Source organism: Mustela erminea, chromosome 3, assembly GCF_009829155.1.
Source record: "Mustela erminea isolate mMusErm1 chromosome 3, mMusErm1.Pri, whole genome shotgun sequence".
Lineage (NCBI taxonomy): Eukaryota > Metazoa > Chordata > Mammalia > Carnivora > Mustelidae > Mustela > Mustela erminea.
Window position 1 is genome coordinate 65,546,124 of NC_045616.1, and position 24,664 is coordinate 65,570,787.

At 44.2% G+C, this 24,664-nt stretch overlaps 1 long non-coding RNA gene across 4 annotated transcripts in view; it reads left to right on the forward strand.

Annotated features, from left to right (window-relative positions):
• Nucleotides 1-752: 752 nt before the first annotated feature.
• The window catches only part of LOC116586257, a 41,839-nt gene continuing 17,927 nt past the window's right edge, over nt 753-24,664 (forward strand). For 3 of the 4 annotated variants that reach the window (XR_004283956.1, XR_004283957.1, XR_004283959.1), the window contains exons 1-4: nt 753-1,697; nt 4,785-4,910; nt 21,752-21,913; nt 23,163-23,254. This is a non-coding gene — a long non-coding RNA (uncharacterized LOC116586257). The remainder of the gene's footprint in view (nt 1,698-4,784; nt 4,911-21,751; nt 21,914-23,162; nt 23,255-24,664) is intronic. The other variant, XR_004283958.1, reaches the window with a different exon arrangement.

Here is a 24,664-nt window from a genome sequence, read left to right on the forward strand (position 1 = left end):
GGTTTCTGATAATTTCCTTGGCCAGAGGACAGTTGGGAAGATTCTAAATGAGGGAAAGTGTTGTGTTCCTTTGCCATATAAGGATGACCTCTCCCACCTGCCCCCCCGCTGCCTCCTCCCCAGAAAGTCAGGAAATTTAAAAGCCTGCATTGCAAAGTTCTGGGCCCTTTCCATTGCAATGGTGAAGTTCTCTGAATCTGCAGACTGCCATCACATTTTTTTTTTCCATGTGAGGCCTCAGGTTTAGAGGCAATCAGTGCTTTATTTATTTGTTCTAGAAGTCGGTGCGTGTAATATTCTGATGACAGCAAGGGAGACCTTCCTGCTCCTTTCTGATGATTCCGAAATCCTCCCTCTTCTCTCTCCGGCTGCTTAATCAGGCTGCCCTAAAGAGAAGCCTTTGGTTGAGGGTATTGTTTTGGTTTTGAGATTTAATACTGGTTACACTTTATTACACCACACTGGTTTCAACAACATATAAAAGCTATGATCTTTAATATTCAGTTTCAGAACCTTGGCCAAAAGATGAGATTATTAGACGAAGAAACTACAACTGATGCTTAGGAATATAAGAATTTCCGTCGAATCTACACTTCCTCGAAATTGTAACACTTTTGCTTAAGCGGCGGTGTGGGCGCGTTTCCCCGGTGGGCTCAAAATACGCGAGACAATCCGAGAAAGGAGGTGTGAAAATGACGTAATACGTCTGAGTTTCCGCGCCGCGTGAGTCAGCTCGGCGTTTCGGCGTTACCCGTTGGCTACGCCTTCAGGGCGCGCCCGGAGCGCGGTGCGGGGAGCGAGCGGTTGGGCCTGGCGGGCTGCGGCGAGGCGGGTGGTCGCCTCCGGGAGCGCGGGAGAACTTTAACCCGCCCAGTTCGGAGTTGAGAATTGCTAGCGCCCCCTCCCCGGGCTTGAGAAGAGGGAGAGCAGGGAAGGACAGTGAAGGACTCGGTGCCTAACCTTGAGTTTTACGATACATTCATTTAGGGGTTCGAAACATACTAGTTTTGCTCCACAAGTCGCCGCCAGGGCGGCCACCGAACCCCTCCGACCCCCGTGGAGGCCAGCTAGTGCTACGTTGCACGGGGTCCGCGTGGACGCGCCACTTGAACAGTGGGGACAATCCGCGTCATCACGAATGTCCTCCCGCTTAGGGCTTTTTTGGAAAGTCTCTCGAAGGTCTGAGTGGGGGAGACCCGGGCGTAAAGGCCTCCAGCCAGGAGCCAGGGGCTCCCCACCCAACCACCCCTTGTGACCCCATGAGAGCGCTACGCTGACCAGTGCCCCGAGGTCTGTGAGGACCGCGTGGGAGGCCGCGCCCCGCAGTCTCGGTCTCCCAGCGCGGGTCAGGACCCGCTGCAGTTGCTCTTATGCCCTACGAGTCGCGGCGAGAAGGGCGCAATGTCAAGATCGTTCTTCCAGCCGAGCCGGCGAGCCAGGGCCTGCTCCCGCCTCCCGCTGGGGAGGCGCCGGGCTCAGCCCGCTTCAGGGCCCCGCTGAGGGCGCGTTTCTTGGGATTCGCGCCGCACGGTCGGCCTGGGTGTTGGGAGAGAGGGCAGCAAACAAGATCTTTCTCTGGGTGGGAAGCCCCATTTCGCGCCAAAGCGGGTCGGGTAAACAGGTCGCGCGAACGTTCCATGGAACTGGAAGCCCCGGGGACATTGCTGGCAACCTCCTACGCCGACCGACCAAACGGGGTGAGTTACAGTTTTAGAGCAAATCTCAAGTCTAGCGGTTTAGCTGATGAACTCAGCTTCTACTTTTAAGAAGCAAATAAAAATTCAGATGGAAAAGGCTAAAGGAGTCCCCCTCTTTCTCCAAAGAGCTGCGCACACCCGGTCCTTCACACTGCCTGGCACTACTACAGCGATGAAACGTTTCTTTTGTGGGTTAGGTTAGAATAAATATCAAACAAAGCTATAAAAAAAATTAGAGGTATTTTTGCCACTGCCCTTCTGCACATTTTATGTTTGTGGGTGGTATCTATCAGTCTGTACATAGAGGCATATATATATTTGCTGGAGTGCATACTGTGGGCTCAAATTTGCATTCTAAAACTCAGCAAAAATAGGTGTGGATCCCATCACATGTGCTATGCTTGAGCATGCTGGCCTTCCCAAAGACCAATCAAAACGCTGTTTTCTTTTATTTAGAATCTCCAAAACAGGAACAAACTGTGCTTTTAGATGAAGCTACTCTACATGTGAAAAAATGATGTGCATACTTGTATTCACAATGAGATGTTTAAAATTCATTTATTTCTCTAAGCTGACTCCAGGGTATTGGGGGTAGGGTTAGGTTTGTCTTCTTGCAGGGGCCTTTAGGCCAAGTCAGTTCTTGGCTCCTAGAGTAGTGCCTGATACTGTAAAACACTACATTTAGACAGATTTACACAGAACAGAAGCTTTACTCTCACTCTTCAAATTCCAGCAGAACAGCTTAAGGGGTTTTCCTATGTTCCAGACAGCCTGACTGTTTTTCCAGGTTGAATGTTTGAGCCTTAGCCTATGGCAGCTCAACTAGAATCATGACATTATTGAGCACAGAAATGAGATGTGTTATCAGGTATATATGTGTGTGTGTGTGTCCACATTGTGGAACAAAGATATTTTTAAAGATACAGGTACAATAACCTTGATGAAACAGTATATATATATATATATATATATATATATATATATATGATAAAAACTTGGAAATGAGATATACGTGTAAGAAAGACACGTTTTATGTGTAGTCCTTCACTTGAAACTGTCTTCACACATTTTTTTCCCCCTAAACAATATTTTTATGAAGGCAAGCAATGGGGAAAGATAGTATCAAGATTATTTTTCCAGACGCCCTCTGAGTGAAACTGATTTCTTTGCACTGAGGCAGGATGATTTTCCTCTAACTTGAAAGTAAGTGACTACTATTGACATTGGTAGAAAAGCCACTCAGAAAACTGCTTTCCCCCCTCTGCTAATGAAAAGTATATTGTATTTCAACCAAATGAACCCCAGAATTCTTTAACTGGACTGCCGGGTATATCACCATTAATAAATAGAATGTAAGTGCTATTTTGGGAGATGGGAAGCTCCTCTGGTAGGTCCTGGGTGTGCAGAGTTATGCTTATAACAACACAGATACACTTCATGACACAAACTGTGAGAGAATATTCAAGTCAAATACATATGTACATTTTGCAAAAGCAAAAGATATTTGCATTATCAGAGTTAGAACAGAGACTAGACTAAAAATAATGCTCCTGGGCGCCTGGGTGGCTCAGTTGGTTAAGCCGCTGCCTTTGGCTCAGGTCATGATCTCAGGGTCCTGGGATCGAGTTCCGCATCGGGCTCTCTGCTCAGCAGGGAGCTTGCTTCCTTCTCTCTCTCTCTCTGCCTGCCTCTCAGTGTACTTGTAATTTCTCTCTGTCAAATAAATAAATAAAATCTTTAAAAAAAAATAATGCTCCCTACTGCTACATCAATTCATAGCTGGTAAGATCATTTAGAACTTTTCTTCCATATACATTTAGTTGCATGTGTATGAGGTTTGGTGCAACTATGACATGTACCTCCAAAGCACCCAAGAAACCTGAAATAGTTAAGTTAGCCCCTAGATCTCTCTTCCCTTACAGGTCTTGCTTATGGAGAATAGTGGAAAGTACAATGTTCTGAGTTAAACAAATATTTAATTTGCTCCATGTCCAAGGCAAATCAAATTTCAGGCCAACATATGGGCTCCAGCTTAGGGCTGGAGACATAGTCCCCAGTTGGGCCGGGGGTGAATGATCTATGTGGTCATTATCGGGAGGTTTTTGCTGGGCTAAAAAGATTCTGGGTCATCTACCTTCCCAAGGAATGGGGAGAGACTTGAGTTCTTCATTCTAGGACCCATCTTGGGTTAAAGTTCCCTGAAGCAGGCCCAGAATGGTTGATGCATATATATTTATTTTTTAAAAAGATTTTATTTATTTATTTGACAGAGATGACAAGTAAGCAGAGAGGCAGACAGACAAAGTGGGGGAAGCAGGCTCCCTGCTGAGCAGAGAGCCCGATGAGGGGGTTTGATCCCATAACCCTGGGATCATGACCTGAGCCGAAGGTAGAGGCTTTAACCCACTGAGCCACTCAGGTACCCCCGGTTGATGCATATTTAGAATTTAGCTTCTTATTTGTCCGACTGAGTTCCTTTAGGTCAGGCACAAGGATTTTACTGAATTAGGGTTCCCCATACTTAGCACCGTGCCTGGACATGGTAAATACTTGATATGGATCAGGTAAGTCACTTCAATTTTTCAGTTCCTGGGAGAGAAGCTCTCCTTCATCAGGGTCTTTGGGTCTTTAGGGGCCTCCAGAACATCTAGATACATGCTCTGCTATCATAGCTATAAGCCACACGTGACCACGTGTGCTTGGAATGTGGCTCGTCCAATGGAGATATAGTGTAAGTGTAAAATACTTATTAGATTTTGAAGACTTAAGATGAAAAAAAAAAGAATACAAGGTATCTCATTAACAATTATTGTATTGATTCTATAATGCTATAAAACTTTAGGTATATTGTGGTAATTAAAACAGAGTTGTGGTAGACTACTTTTAAGATGATTCCCAATAACCTATACATGTAATTCCCTCCCCAAGAATGTAAACTGGACATAATAGGTCAATGCTAACAAATGAAAAATAGCAGGAATGATAGAATATAACTTCTAAGGTGAGATTTCAAAATCTACAAAACACAGCTTCTATCTCGGATGCTCTTTCTCCCCTAAGTTAGCTTGTTCCCTCTCCTCTGTTTAGAGCCCTCTCACCAATAACGGACATGCTGAAGTTGCCAAATGGAGATGAGAGGCCCTGGAGGATGAGAGTTCACATGGAGAAGAACTGAGGCATGTCGGCCAATAGCCAGCACCAAAGGCTGGCCATGTGAGTAACACTTTTTGGAAACAGACCCTCTGGCCCCAGTCAGTGTAGCCCAGCCAATAGCATGACTGCCAACCCAGGAGTAACCCTAAGCCAGAAATGATCCAGCTAAATCACCGATGCACAGCAACTCTAAGATAGTAAATGTCTGTTTCAAGCTAAGTTTGGGAGTAACTTGTTATACAGCAATAAATAACCAATACACAATTGTGAAAATTAACTTCAGTTTTTACTTTTTACAGTGTGGCTCCCTAGGTGGCTTATTTGGTTGAGTGTCTGACTCTTGATTTTGGCTCAGGTCACAATCTCAGGGTTGTGAGATCAAGCCTGCGTGGAGCCTTAACATTCTGTCTCTCGGGGTTCCTGGGTGGCTCAGTGGGTTAAAGCCACTGCCTTCAGCTCAGGTCATGATCCCAGGGTCCTGGGATTGAGCCCCACGTTGGGCTTTCTGCTCTGCGGGGAGCCTGCTTCCGCCTCTCTCTCTGTCTGCCTCTCTGCCTACTTGTGATCTCTGTCTGTCAAATAAATAAATTAAAAAAAAAAAAGATTGTCTCTCCTTCTCCCTCTGCCCCCCCCCATTAGTGCTCTCGTTTTCTTTCTTTCTCTCCCTCCCACTCTTTAAAAAAGCAATGTGACTACCAGAAAATTTTAAATAGCATGTGTGGCTCACATTGTATTTCTTTTGGACAACACTGGTCTCTGTGGCTCAGATGGGAGACAAGTGCTTTGTGTTTAATTTAGGACTCTAGGGAGCTGGACTCTAATTTATGATCTAGAAAACCATGAACTATTTAGGTGTAAATCTTACAAAATATGTTAAAATCTATAACCCCTTAGCTAAACCAATTTGTGATATTTCCTTATTAAACAACTGTGGATTGAGAGTCAAGAGTTACTCTATTTCCAGTTTAGCCCCTACGTAGCTGGAAACTGTATCCAGAGAAACTACGTTAATGTCCCCTCCAGCTCTAATATTTTGATTCAGCAACTGCTCACTTCAGCATTTTCTTGCTACCAGGGAGCAATGGTGATGCTGGTGATTGCAAGTTCAGCATTTCTTGTGGTATCCAACCAACATCAGCCCTTCTACTCTTCTGAAATAGCAGAGTGTGGCAAGTGGATCAATATAAGTAGACAATTTGAGACAAAGGAGCAGTCTCCAGCACACCCCCTAATTGCGCCCAGAGTCCTCTGCGCCCCTCCACAGCCTTTCCTGGAATCCTTACGTCTCTGGTCATCATCACTCCTGACTTCAACAACACAGAAAACTGTGTTTTCATTTAGGAGTTTTGTAGCTAAGCTGGAAGTTGGGAAGAAATGAAGGACTTAGCTTTCTATTTATTTGTATTTGCAGAACCACAGAGAGCCAAGGTGATAATTAGAAAAACATTTTAGAAAACTGTATTTTCTATTGGATTGTATTTTTCTAATACGGTGACAAGTTCTTATAAGTTTTCAATGGCTAAACATATCAATTTCCGTCTTTTGACCAGACGGCCACTCATTTGAGTCTCTTTTGCTCTGACTCTACAGATAATTATGGAATAAGAGCACGTTACAAAATGAACATCATCTTTTGTGCTTTTCTTCTACAGTTAAGTAAGAAATTCTCTCCTTCTGTCTTAAACACACTTTATTTTGACAGCATGATTGCAGATATAATTAATACATAGCACTTCAAAGGGGAATGATTTCTGTAGTTACATTTTGACCAAAAGTAGATGGTCTTTTAAAAGGCTATCACTGATGGTTCCAGTCACTTAAAGGTGACCCCTGGTGAATGTTGTTGAAAATATTCCAACTTTGGATTTATTGGGTGATTAAGTGAAGGGCAAGTACTGGCTACACAGGCCATCATTCCATAAACACTAGTGGATAGTGGCTGCTCTGAAATTTTGTATCAAAAAGCCAAACAGGTTACTAGTGTATAAATCAGCATTACTTTAGCAGCTGACAGGTATTGTTTTATTATATTCATTTCTATGAGGTCTTTAATTTCCAAATTTTTATAACACTATTTTCATGGATTTTAGATTTTCCTTTGGAGATGAATTTTAATCCTATGAGGGAATGGTAAAGGGATGTCACTGATACTGAGACAATTAAAAATCAGAGCTTTATGTTAAGTGATGATTTCAATTCTAGATTTTGGTTTTCAATTTTCTAAATCTACATAATTTTTTCCTAAAAAATTGTTAATGTTCTTCTAAGTACACAAAAGAAAATCAGCCATTTCAGATGATACCAAAGCTTTTCCAAGTTTTCAAAATAACGGGATTAGAATCGTGTGTGTGCTATTCTGTTTTCCATAGGCACCAGCCCAGACATTGCTTCACAGAACTAAGCAAGTTGGCTTTCCAAAACATACTGAACAGTTGCTTCTGATAACTTTCTGAAACAAGTCATGAACAGCACAGTATGTTTGAGTGGGCTTATTTAAATGAAGGTCTAGGAAGTGATGGTTCTTGGTTTTTCATTTTTATTCTCATTTTAAAGCCAATTTTCTGTTATTTAACATTTAATATTAAGCAATATCCATCCAACTCTTGGAGAGTTTATATTTTTTCACATTTTCAGGCACAACATAATTTTTTTTTTTAAATAAAGAAACCTATTACTTTACCAGAGAAATTCTATTACTTTCTTTAGGAAATGATGATTTACATTATAAGGGTTTAGAACCTGGAATTTTTTATCTTCTACTCTTAGAAATCAATCAAACCATTTTCAGGCCTTTGTCTCCTCTTTAATCCTCCTCCTTCTCCACCCTTCGACCTCCTTATCCACCCACTAGACCATCTCCCATCCTTCCCAAGCCACACACAATCTCGTTATTCTTCATTCTCTCTAACTCTCTCTCTCTGAGCCAGACCCTCTACCTTTGGTGATTGTGCAACTTGAGCAGACCTGTTCCAGTTCCTGAGCCTTAGCCTAATTCAGCCTCTGGTGAATAATCCTGTTCCTTCCCCCACCACCCCCAACCACATTCAGCGGCGTGATAGGATGCTCTCTTCCTCTCTACCTTGCCAGATGCCAAAGAGGACTGACAAGGAGCTTGCCAGACAGACCCAGCTTTAGCGAAGGAAAGTGCTTACAAAGCAAGGAAAGGAAGAAGCAGTTCTTCTGAGGACTTAAATTAATGTTAAAAAGAAGGAAAAGAGTTGACAAGCAGTTTTCAGGGTATGCATGATGCTTCCAGTTGTCTTTCTGAAAGCCTTGCCTGCTGGTGCCCCAGTGTCCCCAAGGCACTCCCACATAATTTGCTGTCACTGGCCATGCAAATATTTTTTGAAATTGCAATTCAAACCCAGACTCACAAACAGGTGCCTTTGAGTGCAATCAGGATAAAATACACATGTGGCTATTATTCTCTTGCTTTGAAAAGGTGACGAAGGGCATAAGGGACTATCAGGCGAGGCCATCCCATCCTTGGGTAAATTGCCATGAGCCCCTGTGTGGATCCAGACCCTCCCTTTGTTTGAGATCCAGTATGTGATCCTGCAGATGACTGACAAGGGCAGACTTGTAACAACATTATTTCAGGAGGATAATAACCAGCCATCATAAATTCCTTTTTTAATAGTTTATTGCAGGTTGTAGGCTATTAACCATGACTTTATTTTACAACACCAAAGAAAGTAGTAGTTCCTTTTTGCTGCTAGTCTCTAAAACCACTGTAAGACATTATAGTACCCTCAGAGAAAACCTGGCCTTTCATGAAATGAATCATAAATAGCTGAGTTAAGAGAACGACTGTTAAAGAGGAAAAGCGAGGAAGGAAGGAGAAAAATATCTGTCTGAGATACAAAAGAAATGTTCTGGGAGCTCCTTCCTATGCAAATAAAATTGGAACCCAACTTTCACAGCCACACTTACTTAGTCTTACTTCCCTGGGTGATAAAGGAAACTGAACAAAGAAATCTCTAAAGGCTTTAACCATAACTATGTAGGAAAATGAAAATGAGTTAGGGAGTAGATCATTCTGAGATTTGAACGAGGAGTGCCCGGTTCTGTTTCATTTTGTGTTCTGTTGGGGGTACACCATTTCATGGCTAATTCCTTGCAGTGAAAGAGAGACATTACAGTTTTCATTAAAAATCTCATGTTTTCTCAGGATTTTTACATCTTGACTTTAAGGCATGCTGCAAGAAGTCTTCACCACTGTGAGATCTTATAGTTTCAGACCACACAGCACTACCTGTGCTGTCAGTGGCCATCACGAAATAGAAAATAACTTTATAGATATTGAATTAGAGGAGATAGTTTATAAGAGCATGTATATCTCTTTTTTTTCCTTTAAAAATCTTCTGGCTTTCTTTGGAAAAATATAGAAGAGAAGCCCTGAAGTATCTTTTTGAAAAACAATTCTTGTGAAACACACATAGAGTTAAAGCCATGCAAGTCAGGTACATATGTGACTAATCGTATTTTTGATATATCTCTCTGCCTAATCATTAACTTGAAATGCCATATAAGAATTTGTAATCCACAGTAAATTATTTCACAGAAATAATTTAAGAGGGCTGCTAATGTGAAACATTCTAGTTTCCACCAGCAGTTTGCTGCCAAACGTTGTGGGAAAAAAAAGGAATCCCAGATATAAGTTGACATAAATTATAGTGAATATAAATCTCTAATGATCAAGTGGCAGTTAGAGATTATTGCATTTAGAAAATAGGGAAAAAACATATTATACACCATAAAGTCTTTCCAGGGTCCATTTTACATGTTAGGAAACTGGATCTTTAAAAATCCTCTCAAAGCCTTTTAATTTCTTTGTTTAATGCCCTAGACTCAGTGTTGTACTTTTCAAAATATATTGTAATAGTTGAGTTTATTGAGCATAGGAAATAGAGGAGGAAATCATATTTTAATTACCAGAGAGACTGCCTAAGCTCTGTTTAAAATGTTAGAAAATTTTAGCTTTCAAACTAAAACCTTTCACTTTTTTCAAATGTTCTTCTCATAGTATCCTTTTTGCAGAAAAAAATCAGAATAACTCCAAATGATAATTATCCAAGTAATAGTTAAGAGAGGTTCCCCCCCCCTTTCAGATTCCTAGGTTTTCTGCAAAGCTGGAAACATTTGAGTGGAAATAATGTTCAGATTATAAAAAGCAGCAGCACATGAGTGAAATCAGGCAGAATTGGCCTGACAGGGGGTCAGAAAAAAGAAACAGTGACATGCAGCCACTCAAATGGCAACATTATTCAGGTAGAAATCCATAATTAGCTGAATTTTATTGAGTTTAAAGGATTACTATAAAGCACAGAAGGAAAATAGTAAGTCTGGTTGAGAAAATTAATGCCCTTTCCAAATCTTCATCCTTTCCTTCAAGATGTGACTCCAAAGAAAGACAATTACGTCAAAGAAGGTTAGAGGCCTAATTCTGAACATTGCCTTTTAAGCACATTCTAGAGACCTATTAGACATCATGTAAACTGTAGACAGCAGTGTTTCTACCACCCCAATACTAAACATCTGTACGCCAGCTTCTTGAGAGCAGAAATGGAGACATATGCATTTAACATATTCCAAGAGTATAGTCACAAGGGAAAATCTACCTTTCACCATATATGGCCATTGTGCAACTCTATCCAAGAACTCAATGCAGATATTTATGTAATATCTCCACTCCTTCTCCCTGCAGGTTGGCAGAGGTTTAAGGAAATTCTTTGGGGAGGCCCCTGCAAAGTCAGTCTTCTAAAATGTGAATGGTGTTGATGGAAAAATCTGAAGTGCTCTTTTGAGCATGAATTGGACTATCACCACGTGGGTATGTCAGAGAATTTCTTATCAATCTTTCTAAAAATATCAGTAAGTATAAAATTTACAGTTGTGATGCTACTAGACATTTCATTTGTGGCAGAGTTTTTTGCTTGCTTTGTTTGCTCTTGGTAAGCTGTGATCTTGGCCCATTTGTTTGGGGAATATCTTACTATGCACTCAGATTCTAGTAATGGAAAAGAAGAGCTACGGGATAAGGTGAACACTGGGTGGCATTTTCTAAGTCAATTTAAGTGACTTTGGGAAATTGTCCCACATGACTAACTTAACACCTTGCTGATTATTAAGGAGAGGAAATACAAATAAAGGGCAGAGCTTCAATAGTGGTATTCCAAAGGAGACAGAGTATTAGAAAGGACACAAATTTTTTCACAAGTGTAATTTGCTTAATTAAATCAGTATAAAATGAGCATGCTTGAGTATAGGGTTATTTAATGAACATAGAGCAGGTGTGATAATGCAGTCATATAACTATGATATTTTACCACAGAAATTTATTACTTATTTTTAAAAGATTTTATTAATGTATTTATTAAAGATTTTATTTATTTATTTGACAGAGAGAGAGAGATCACAAGTAGGTAGAGAGGCAGGCAGAGGGGGGGGGAAGCAGGCTCCCTGCTGAGCAGAGACCCCCCCGCTCTCCCAAGTGGGGCTCAATCCCAGGACCCTGAGATCATGACCTGAGCCAAAGGCAGATGCTTAACCGACCAGGCCACCCATGCACCCTTAGTACAGAACTTTAATGGTACATCAGAAAGGCATGTCAGAAAGACTGAATTCTAATTCTACTTTGCTCTTTACTGGCTTTCTGACTGTGGCTAAGTTCCTCATCAGAAAGAAATGGAGATGATCCTACCGTACATCCTTACCTCACAGTTCCTATGAACATCAAATAAGAGAACAAATACAAAATTGCTTTGAAAACTGTTAAACACTCAGAAGCACAAGATACTATTATTACCATATTCTCTACCACCCTGCAATAATAGAATGCCATTTTCATGTCACTGCTAATGGAGGACTCCCACTGGGTTTTCTTTTGAAAAATCAAAAGAAGGCCATTGCCTCCACTGCTGCTCCCTGGAAGGGGCCCTCTGAGTATGGAGGAAGGGCCCTGCTGGCTCAGTGAGCATCACCCACTGCTCTGGATGGACACTCTGTGTCCAGGGTGCTTTCCAGGAGGAGGGGCAGCATACTTGTGCCCACAGAGAGAGCATGGCTCTGCAAATCGTCTTCTACCTGCCTGTCTCCCACATAGGTTAATATCAAAAATCCTCTCAAACTTCCAGCATCAGAATATATGTTCTGATGATAGAGAAGTTTCAAAATGCCATTGCTGCCTGGCCTAATCTCTCTTTATCCAACAGTAGTACATTTACTGCTTCTCTACTCTGCTCACCCTTCCTGCAAAATATATTATATATTATATATTATATATATAAAATGTGTTCAGTAAATTGCTTCCTAGTAGTGGTTTTAACCACAGGGTTCTAGGGGTGGAGTGGGGGAAGGCCTTAAAAATGTTAATTATCTGGAGCATAGAGCTTAACATTCTGGACTCCAAGATGGTATTTAAGCCTATTTAGATTTTCTCCAAATTCTTTAAGGCTAATGCAACTTCTGAATGTATCTAGTAATCTCTAATTATTTGTGGAAATGGTAGATGTGAGAAGACCAGATTAAATCCACAGATAATCCCAAAATCTCATTTTAGCCAACAGTGTGGCTCTTTTCCCACCAAGCCCAGCACTCGAAGGACCATTAAGAAGAGCTGAGTGGAGTTTCAAGCTCCCTATTCTCCTGACCACCCTCTGATGGAGAAGTTAATGAATCAGCCAAACTGCTGGAAAAGAAGCCAGGAGAAAGGAAACTGAAAAATCAGGAGCCTGGGCCATGGCCAAGGTAGAAAAGCAGATGCTGAGGAGCTGAAAGGCCCTGGAGTCCTAGCATAAAGGAGCAACCCACAGAGCCACACCCTGGGAGCACTGCGTTTCCAGGAGTAAGGGCCGTGCTGTTTGGTGGTGCTGCCACACTCGTACCATGCTGTCTGCCCAGTGTGACCAGCTGTGTGTTCATCCAGGGTGAACAAGACAAAGCTATAATCAGAAGACTGGTTTCCTGGCTCATAGTAAGAAGGACCAGGCAGTGGATTGATCCAAGTGCTCTCTCCTCACTTGAACAGAATTTGCTAACAGGATGAGGAAAGGAAGAGGAAACAAAGACTGTTTTTAGGACCATTTTGTAAATCCCACTGGCTTGCATTTTATTGGTTTCTCCTCTTGCTGCTTTCTGGTTTTTCTAATACAGTGGCTTATTAAGGTCATAACAGCAATGTCTCACTATCTTTTTGAACCCAGGTGTAGTTTGTTTTTTAAGATTTTATTTATTTATTAGAGAGAGAAAAAGAGAGAGCAGTAGGAGGTGGAGGGGCAGAGGGAGATGGGTAGGGACAAGCTGACTACTCCTGGTGAGTGCAGAGCCTGAGAAGGGGCTCCATCCCAGGACACTGTAATCTTGACCTCAGCCAAGCCAGCCACTTAACTGCTTAACCCGAATGAACCACCCAGCCACCCCCTAGGTGTAATTTTAATGAACATAAAAGTTGTACATGGTCTATATAAGGGTTATCTGAAATTTCAAAATAAATATCAGTGAAACAAATCAGTGCAAGTCATTTTAGAATAATGTTTTCTAGCAGATGAAACATTGTATGAAGTAGTTTAATGTCTACTAGGTAAAACACATACACACACGCACACACACACACACGCAGTTTGATTTTTGATAGCCTCATCTCCCCCCTTTTCCTGGGCCATTTCCGTTTATGTTGGGTTCTCTCGCCATAACTTTTGGAGAGTTTTGGTTCAGATGTGTCAGGAATTAAATTTGGAAGCAGGAAGAGGAGAAGTGGAGACAATTTGATGAAGGGAAGAGAGCCCGTTTACTGTAAAGTTTTGGGGTGGGATGATGGAAATCTGTGGAAGTCTGTACTATACTAAGAGATAAAAGACCAGCGTGGAGGAGCTACGGTTGGCAAAAACGGAACAAGGAGGGGTGACCAGTCAATTAGATGTGAAAAGCTGGCTCCTGAATTTCAACTCTGAACCACAGAGCTCAGGATTAGCATAACTGAGTCATGTTCAGAATTATGTCCCCTCGGCCCACGCCACCTCCGGGACTCGATATCGTCAACCCGAGAGTAATGCCCAGATGCCAGAGGCTGGGAGGGCGGATGTGGACCTTGGCAAAGAAGGCACGCAAGGACCTGCCCCACGGAGGCTACCGTGATTGCCCCTGGCTCTTGTCGGCTGCTGGGCCCCTCGGCCCGCACAGTTCTCCCGCTCCTGAGCGTCCCTCGCGCTGGCCGGGCAGCGGCCGGAAGGAGCGGCGCATCTAGAGCCGCTATGGGGTATAGCCGGGTCTGGGGGTCTCAGGCCGAGCTCTCCCCGAGGGGCGGTTTCCGAGCTCCCCGCTCACCAGGGTCCTGGCCACCCGAGCCCCCGCCTCCCCTCATCCTCACCCGCGGGCCCCTGGCTCCTCGGCCACTGTTCTTAGTCCTTCTTTCCTGCCCCCCTGCGGCCATCGGGGGGAAAGCAGCGCGACCTCTCGGTCGTGGCTGCCAGGGCCGCCAGCACTGCCACTTCGGCAGTGGGTACCTGGGTCCTGCGTGGATGCGCTGCGCTTGGGTGGGAGGGAAGGGCTGCTCTTCCAGGGGGACAGGGGAGATGCCGCACATGGGGCATGGGGCGATGTCCCATGCCGCGCCTGTGGGGAGGATGGCAGGGACACACTTTTCACAGGGCCAGGGCTGGCTGCTTCCTTACAATGACTTGATGAGCCGCTGAAGGGTGGGGACAGTCTCCAGTGTGGACGGAGGAGGAGTGTGAGGGTTTCGCAGCCTGGGGTTTAAGGCCACGCGAGTAACTTGTAGCCACCACCTTCGCAGATCAGGGCTTAGGTGTTTACTGCATTTGAAGTCCCCCTTTGGCTTTCTGCTGGCCCAGAGGGAGTCACAAATGAGGTCCACATTCTGGTAATCGGTGGGTGCCCCCGCCTTTCACTTAGCTAATGCAGCCAGTGAGGTGATGGCTGCCAGAAAATGTTTCCTATCCAACATTTCTCTCACAAAGACAAATAATGATGATGATGATGATGAGTCTAAACATGGTGAACTTCCTGTCGGGGCTTCCCTTACCCACCCTGGTTCCTCACTTGGGAATAAGACTTGAGTAACAAAGATTAGTTGGAGACCTATTGTCCTTTGTACGTCCCAGGTTTCTGCTCGTTCAGTGTCCTGTGTCAGGTGAAATTATTCATGAGGCTCTGAACAGAGTTGATACGTCTTACTCCTTCCTCCTAGAAATTCCAAGTGGATTTAAATCACTCCCTGGTTGCTGCAGAGGGTCTGTGTTTTATGGGGGTTCTCAAGTGAGCTTTGAAGTATTTGCTTACCAAGTCTGTTTCTCAGCTTCCAGCTTCTGAATGAATTACCCAGCCCTTCTCTCTGCTGCCACTCCCCCTGCCCCCTCAAGTGTGAACTGTGGAGATGTTCTCTAGACAATAGCTTGGAATGTGAGCTCAGGGACTGATCAGTCAATTGCCAGTCCTGGGACACCCATTTGCTACATGCTTGACTGAGAGATTTCAAATGTCTTGTGGAACATGCAGGGAATGGGGGCCGTTGGACCTTATTCTGTGCACAGATTTATCCCTTTCTCACAGGATCACTTAACTAGTTTCACCACTTAGTATCTTGAGCCTGTCGCCTTGTCAGGAAAATGGCCGTTAGCATACGCATACTTTACTTATACTCCTACTTTAGAGAGCGCATTAAAAGCCTCATGTTGAAAACATCTTGGAGCTTCTGTGAGGATTACCACTTGCCAGAGGTTAGTGTTAATTGATGTCAGGCAGGTCTGTTGCAAAGACTGTAGACTTTTATTTATTTATTGTTTGTATAAGGGCTAGAGAGGGTAAAGAGAAAATGGGCAGCTAAGGCCCTTAGGGGAGCCAGGCGGCATTTTGCATGACCTGCCAAGCTACTTTAAAAAGCACTGTCATCCAGCCTTCTGGAGGATTAGGATGGGACATGGCTAGGTTGTGTGTTTCAGGGTCTGTGCTTATCGTCCCTATGCTTAATGTGTCACTAAAATCACCATTTCTCTCATTCACACAATGTGTTCAAAAGGTAATTAAAGACTTCCGAGGAGGTTCATGAGCAGAGACGCCCCTGCTGGAGTGGAGATTGGTCACATTCTTATGTTTTACCTCACCAGGGGCCTCAGCTGCATAAGGATTCCTTGATTCTCCTGCTGGGCTTTCCCAGGAAAGGGCAAGGACTTTGTGACACTCTTCTTATTTAGAGTTTTACCAGAACAACATCATCAACAACAACAAAAAGTAAAACAAACAAGAAATCAAAATATACGAAAGCATAGACATCTGGCAAGTTTACAAAGCGCAGATTTCTTACCCTAAAATAATTAAAGCCTGTCAGACTTCGCTGATGCTGCCTCTGGCTGGGCTCATAGCTCCGGATTCCTTGTCACCCACATCACTGCTGATTCATCAGAGGAAGGAGTTCCTGCCACTCTGCTCCCTGGTCTTCTTCAGGGACCTCAGCTTGGCTGGACTCTCACTTTTGAGCATTTCCCAGTTCGGAGTTGAGTTTCCTCTTTGCACCTCTTGGCAGTCCCAGGATTTTCCAGAGCAGCATGCAGGGAAGTTCGGGCCCTCACCTGTCACTCTCTACTTTCAGGCCCAGGCAGCAGGCCCCAGACCCACCCATGCAGAAGCCCGCCTACTTTGTATTCACCCCTCCCCTCCCCACCTCTCCCCAGCCAGCCAGCAACGCTGAAAACCACCTGTTTTGTGTTTTGAAAGCCTGGAAACACCCCATCCTCCACCCTTACAGACCTCCCACTGCGTTCCAGTTTCCTGTCCAAACTCCAGATTTAAGTTCTCAACTCAACTGAAGAACATAAGAGCTTGCTGCATATTCAGGCCTTTCCTTCCTGGAGCAGAAATACAAAAAAACACACAGGAGGAGTTGCCAAAGTTTCCCCTCTCAGGGGAAGAGTGGCCTTGTAAAGTTCAAGTCCTGGCAGCCAGTTACAGGTCCTCAGACTTGTCAAGGTCATCTCTGCAGGCTACCATGTCACTGATTAGTCTCCTCAAATGTGCTAGAAACCATTTTACAAGCAAAAACTCTGCCTGTGCTATGGCATGTACTATGAAATCACAACCATCAATAAACAGATGCACAGAGACACCCAGAGGAAATGATGGAAGCTCCTGACTGGCAGTTTTTGAATGTTCTGGTGATACTAATTTGTTCAGTGATGTTTTTAGCTTTCTGCCAGCATTTGCTACCAGCTAAATGGGAGCAGGTGTCAAAGACTGGAGGAAAACTTTTGGAAGGTAAAAAGCTAAGAAGTGACAAAGCTGTCCCCATGTAGTAGGCGAATGGTGGCCATCCAAAAGTTATTTCTTCTTCCCCAGAACCTGTGAATGTGTTGCCTTGCATAGCAAAAGGGACTTTGCAGATGAGATTAAGTTAATGACCTTGAGATGGGGAGATGGCCCTCCGTGGACCCAGTGAGATCACAAGTTTCTTTATAAGTAGAAGGGGGAGGTAGGAACATCAGAGTCAGAGAAGTATTTAAGATACTGAACTGCTGGCTTTGAAGATGGAGAAAGAGGCCAAAAGAATGCTGAAAGCCCCTAGAAGATGGAAAAGGAAAGGAATGGGTCAGCCTCCAGAGCCTCTGGAAGAAATGCAACTCACCCACATGTTGATTTTAGTCCAGTGAACCCCGTTTCAGACTTCTGACTTCCAGAACCCTAAGACAATAAATTTGCATTATTTTAAGTCACTAAGTTCATGGTCATTTGTTACAATGACAACAGGAAATCAGTAGTCTCCATTAACTAATTGTTTATGTGACTTGTGAATAGAATCCTCTCTTCTGGATTTGATGGGAACACTCTGGTACAAGACAAAGAAAAAGACAGCATTTCCATTCATTTGTTTCAAGAGCTGTCATCCGTCATTAACTTATCACCAACCCTAAGCCAGGTCCTGTGCTTAGTCACTGATAAACCAGCAAGAACTTTTTGTGCACTTGGTATTGTTATGCACTTGGTAAAACTGAGGCTTGGTGTAGTTCCCACACCAGTGCCTCCCGGTGGAGAGAAAGGATACACCTTCTACTTTAGCGAATTCCAGAGTCCTTGTTATCTCCTCCAACCCTTTTTCTGCCCCTCTAAGCCACTGTTCTTCATCCCCAGGCTGTTCTGTCTATAGGAACGCTCACTCTCACACTGTCAGAGAACCGCCTTTTTCTGCCATTGAAGGTGGCAAACTGCCATCAATACTGCTGCTTGGAAAGCTCCTTTCAGTTGCCAATATCGTTTGGGTTGAACCTCCAGCCAGGGGCATAATCAGACATTGTTCATGTGCAAACTGGACTTGGCTCTATCAGTTTACAGGATAACGTCCATTTTCAAAGTCCCAGAGTGGGGAGATTGAGTAGATTGGGTAGTCCTCTTTCCTGACATGACCTTGGCCGTGCCACCAGCTTTATAAGCCCCACACATACTTGCAAGGGGTGAGGAGGGCACCAGCGAATGACCTGGCTGATGGACACTTGGTCTGGGTTCAGTGACTCTCAGCCTGACTGTATTCAAATAACCTCAGAAGCTAGAGAAACCTGTCAATGCCAGGTACTGCCCCAGGCAATTAAACCGTACTGTGTATGGTGGGGCCTGGGCATCAAGGTACAGGTCCACTCTAACGTGCAGTCAGGATCACTGAAGGATCCCTACCCAGTTGGGTTTTATCCCTTGCCAGAGCCTGCTGTCACTGTGAGGATTTCTCTGTGTGCATCTGCTCTGTGAAGCCAGTAACCATGGTTGGTGTCTGAGCCCGAGGGCGGCTGTCAGGAGAGCAGGTAGACCCTCATTCGTAGCACACTGCTTGGCTGTGAAAGCATATTAGGTCTCTGCCTGGGAAGATGCTTTTTAGGGTGACCAGATATCTCCATTTGCCCAGGACTTTAGGGGAGATGGGGTGTTCCAGACATGAGACTTTAAGTCCTAAAAGCAGGCAAGTTTCAGGGATTTTGAAAGCAAACTGGAAGTTTGAAGTCCACAGGAGCAAACTCTCATGGTTGGGCGGTATGTTCCGGCATCAGAGGAAGGGTGTGTCTATGTGTGTGTGCGTGCCAAAGTGTGTGTGCACACGTGTGCATGTGTGGAAGTCTGTGAATATCACATGGGTGTGTGTGAGGAATTTGCCCATTAGTGTATGAGTGCAAGTACATGAGAGCACGTGTGTGCATGTAGATAGAAGTGTGACTGAGTGTGTATGGACATGTGTATGAGTGAGAGTGTAGGCATTCTGGGGACAGGGGGCCTCACCAACCCACAGTCGCCCACTATAGTGGCTTCTAAAACATCTGAGCATGGGCCAAGGCAGCTGGCCCTGAGTCCTGCCAGAGAGCAGCTTAGAAAAAAATTTGCCCTGAGTGGTTCAGTGAGCTCAGGGGTAGAAATTGTACATTTATTTTGCTCTATGACAGTATAATTAGCTTTTCCTCTTGTGAGGAATGAAAGGGCAGTGTGCTTTCTGACAGCTGTGGGAGCTGCCTTCCTGCCTGGATAAATCTAGTATCCCCCGATATTGCTACACCTGTTTAAACAAGGAACAAAATAGATATTTATTTGAAGTTCAAGAGGCCATGTGAGCCATGGCCTAAATATAGGCCTGGATATAATTATAAAGATACTTAATTCTTTGTTCTGAAAGACTTTTGCAGCCTGCTGTTCTCGCAGAGGCTCTGGCCGTTTCCTTGAACACGTCCTTCTCAGAACAAGTAAAGGCAGGGGTGAGGAAGTCCAGTGGAAGGTAGGGTGCCAGTCTGGGGGAGCAAGGGAGAAATGATTCCCAGACCCTGTTGACCATCAGAACTATCAGGGAAGAGGCTGGGTAGAGATGTCGATCTCTGTGTTCTCTCCTAGAGATTCTTTCCTTGGGCTTGGAATGGAGGAGAGGAATCTGTCTGTTTAAAGCTCCCCATGTGATTCTGATGATTACTCAAGTTTGGAAACCTCTGACCTAAGGCACTGGGGTGGGGCACTCTTTCCTGTGAAGAATTTCTGGGACTAGATCAGGAGTACTAATAATTGCCATTTCCTGGACATCCTTCACATGCAGGCTTGCATCTTCATTCCCATTTTGCAGATGAGGCAATTGAGTTCTTTCCTTCATTTCTGTGCTGTACACCAGAGCCCTTCAGGGCAGGAGTTCATTCTGTGCTTTAGGTCATAGGCACTTTGAGACTTTGATGAAAGCAGTTCTCTTTACAAAGCAAAACTGCACATGCACAGAAGATTTTGCCCAGTTTTGGAGGGTTCCAGGGAAACTCCTGTGCTCTTAACCTCTGGTTAAGAATGTCCATCCTATGCAAGCACTCTGGAAAAGAGTGTGGAGGTTCCTCAAAAAACTGAAAATAGAGGGGCGCCTGGGTGGCTCAGTGGGTTAAGCCACCGCCTTTGGCTCAGGTCATGGTCTCGGGGTCCTGGGATCGAGTCCCGCGTCGGGCTCTCTGCTCAGCAGGGAGCCTGCTTCCTCCTCTCTCTCTGCCTGCCTCTCTGCCTGCTTGGTGATCTCCCTCTGTCAAATAAATAAATAAAATCTTAAAAAAAAAAGAAAATAGAGCTACCCTATGACCCAGCGATTGCACTACTGGGTATATATCCTAAAGATACAAACGTGGTGCTCCGAAGGGGCACGTGCACCCGAATGTTTATAGCAGCAATGTCCACAATAGCCAAACTATGGAAAGAACCTAGATGTCCATCAACAGATGAATGGATAAAGAAGAAGTGGTGTATATATACAAAGGAATACTATGTAGCCATCAAAAGAAATGAAATCTTGCCATTTGCAATGACGTGGATGGAACTAGAGGGTATTATTAGTGAAATAAGTCAATTGGAGAAAGACAACTATCATATAATCTCCCTGATATGAGGAAGTTGAGATGCAATGTGGGGAGTTTGGGGGGTAGGAAAAGAAAAATTGAAAGAAGATGGGATCGGGAGGGAGACAAACCATAAAAGACTCAATCTCAAAAAACAGACTGAGGGTTGCTGGGGGAAGGGGGACGGGAGAGGTTGGTGGGGTTATGGACATTGGGGAGGGTATGTGCTATGATGAGTGCTGTGAAATGTGTAAACCTGGCGATTCACAGACCTGTACCCCTGGGGATGAAAATACATTATATGTTTATTAAAAAACAAACAAACAAACAACAACAACAAAAAAGAATGTCCATCTTAAAGGACATCCCCTAAGGGAAGTCCACAGACAGGCACGATGAGCTTCATCCTCAGCAGGCTGAGTGAAGGCTTATGGGGCACTGTGGGACTTACGGTATTTCAGGGCACCTGGAGGGAAGCCATGGCCCCAAGAACTGAGCATGAAACACAGGCTCTGCTTCCAGTTTAGTTGGAAAGACATGACTGTGCAGAGGTTCAAGGTAATATATTCCAAGCCCACTCAAGGGGTGCCCCTGAGCGCAGGGAGGTGAGACTGTGCACTGTAGCAAGGCTAAAAGGTGAGGAGGTGAGACTTTGGGGGAACCTGGTGTGAGCTCGCTGGAAAAAGCAGGAAGAAGTCTTGGCAGGGGGAGCTTAGTGATGCTTTGGGGGAGGAGGGGAGAAAGCCATACCAGGGCAGAAACAAAGAAAAACAAGCCATTAAAACAAAACAAAACAAAACAAAAAAATGATTCTGTGTGTTAAAAAATGACTCTCTTCCCTGCCATTCCCCACCCAAAAAGAAGGAAGAAAGGAGGATAAGAGAAAAAGAGAAAGAAATGTTCCACAGAGTGATAGCATTTGTGAACATTTAAAAATGTCACACTGAACAATTAAACTACTTTAACACAAAATATAATGCTAGATAATTATATCTTACAATTACAGAAAAATATAATTACAGAATAATTACATCATTTACCTAAAACACATTATATGGTTCCCCACAGATAATGTGGCCCAGTAACAGGAGACGTACGGTAGTCACATGGGAACCTGTGTTAGTTTGTCTCTGAGACTCTACGCATAGCCTCATTTGAAGATTATGGTCGGAAGTCTAAATCTGAAGCTCTTTGTGAAAATGAAGTTTGAGCCAAAGGCACTCCTGCCAGGTAACAGACAATGACAGAGTGTGCCTAAGGGTCTGTGCAGGGTAGAGTTGGGGAAATGGATATGTCTGGATCCATTGGAGAAGGCTCTGAGGCGCCACTGTGTTTCCTCCTTTTCCCTGTAGGGGGTGCTGCTGCAATTTTGAGGGAAGGTGGAGTCCCAGTAGGGCAGAGGGAGAGGACTCAGGGTGTGGGAGAAGCTGGAGCCAGGCAGCAAGTGCAAAGAGGCAGATGCAAGGAGGAGAGCCCGGACAAGGGCCAGGGAAGGGCAGATTCCAAGAAAGCAGGATCATCTTCCCCTTGAGGCCTGGGGAAGAGAGAAGAGGTAGAGAGGAGCTCTGATTTTGCCACAGGGTGACTGGAAAATGATGGCTCCACAGACAGAACCGGAATTCACAGGGCCTGAAATGTGAACACAAGTTCTGGAGGGAGGCAGGGGGGCTCACCCCCCAGGTTATCTCATTGGTGCCTCCCCCAGTAAGAGTATCCTGATACTTCCTTAAAACACAAATGCTGCAGGCAAGGTCCCCTGCTGGCCTGGTACTATGTTTCCTGAAGGGTGCCCAGATTCTGAGGAGCACTGCTTTTCTAGCTAGGGAGGGCCCTCTGTCTGCTCATAAGGTGAGATTTGGGTTCTTTAAATAGACAAGGCCTTTTAGCAACTGCAGGGCAAGATGCCTTGCAGATATTTGCAGAAAATTGTAATGACAATTAAACATATAAAAATGAACAGTAAAAAACAAACCAAGAGTGAATCTGTAGTTATGTGGAGGCAAAAATAGATGTGCAGGCCCAGAGGGGCTTCTACTCTTTGGTAGTAGCAGGGATTAACAGTGAAATATGCTTAAGAGAAAGGAGAAGTGTGGGGTTAACTATCTATTTCCCACAGTGTTTCAGTTCCGTACAGGGAACTATGAGTTTCAGAAATGCTCATTGCCACTGTCTGGGATAGTGAAATGATTTCTTAGACAAAGTAGTTTCCTGCTTCTGAATGCAATTTCTTTGCATAACAATGAGCTTACTGAACCCTCCCAGAAATCATTACAAGATTTTTTTTAGCCCATTTTTAAAAATGATTTGAAACATGTGGAGAATCTGATTTCCCATGTTTAGACAAAGCTACATATGACCCCTTTTAAAGAATAATTGCAACATAAAGATACATTTAGCTCTATTCTCATTTGAAAGAACTCCTTGCAGGGACGTGTGACTAGTTCTAGACACTAAAATGTGAAATGTCTCCCCTCGCCAGATGCTGAATCTGCTGATCCCATGATCTTGGACTTCCTGGCTTTCAGGCTGTAAGAAACAAATATTTGTTGCTGGTAACCCACCAAGTTTAAGGTAATTTTGTTATAGCAGCCAAAACAGACTCAGACAATGGATGTTTGTGTCATTTCTAGTTTCCAGGGCTGTGGCTGACACCCTTTCAGTATCTCTTTGTGCTCATGCATGAGAGATTCTTCAGAGTACATAACAAGAAGTGGAATTACTGGGTCACAGAGGATATCGATTTTCAGAACTGCTTGGTATTGCCAAATGATTCTTAAAGAGGCTGTACAAGGTTATACTGAAGGCAGCTATTTTTAGAGCTTACATTTTACTCTCATATCTTTGCCCTGGGTCCTCATGTAGACAATGTTATGCATTCACCTTTAGAAATCTTCTAAACTAACCACTTTTATCGTACATAGTTGTGTGTTATGACACTTTAAAGATTTTTTAAAAAGACATATTCATTGCAAAAAATTAAAACGGTTCATAAAAGTGTTCATAAAAGGTAATAATCACCTGATATCCTAGCACTCAAAGAAAACCACTATTGCCATTTTGATGAATATCTTTCCAAACATTTCTGGTGCAAATGGATATGTGTGCAAAGTTGCATAAATGGAATCTAGCAGGCTAGTTTATTCCCTGCCTTTTCATTCAACAGTCAATTATGAACACTTTGAGATAGTTGTCCAAATCTGCAAAACTCCTTGATTTCTTCTGGCTTGGAGTGGCTTTGAAGTTAGAAGAGGAGGGGAGGGGAAGTGAGGAGAGAGGGCTAATAGTGGCAAAGGGCTTGGTACATGTTCCCTCTGATTTCCTCATCCCAACCATCCCGGGAGGCAGGTGCTACCACCCAGCCTACAGATGGGGGAATTAAGGTCATAGCAACAGAAGCAACAGACTCAAAATTCAGTAAGTTCCCCCCCCTCATCGCACTGCATCTACTCCCCCTGTTCACCCCTCCTCCTCTCCCACGGGGCTTCCTCAGTCCCTTACAGATGCAAAGGGTGAAAGACACTGGAAGACCCAGAAGATGGGAGGCCCACGTCTCACAAAAACCTTGGTGAAGCCCACAGGGGTGAGAATACAAAAAGCTTTCCTCACTGAGGTAAACGTCTGCTTTCCCTCTTCTCACCTCAGAAAAGACGGCAGCAGTGTATTCCTGAAGGCCCTCTGAGGGGCATTAATCTGGAAGCATCTCAGAGGAGAGGGCAAAGGGCCATGCCTTGGCTGGGTGGAAGCAGCCAGATCCTGAGAAAGGGTTTGAACCAAACCAGACTTGCAAGGGGTAGGAGGGTCAAGGAACACAGGAAGGCAGAGATCAGGGTAGCTAGTGGTTGCCAAGTCTGTGTAAGTCCCTCTCTGAGCTGCCAGGCATGCCTGGAAGACCTATGGTGAGGAGCTGGGGTCAGCTGTGGCTTCATGTAGCCGAAGGAGCAACAGTAAAGAGGGAAACCACCGGGACCCAAGGACATGGCC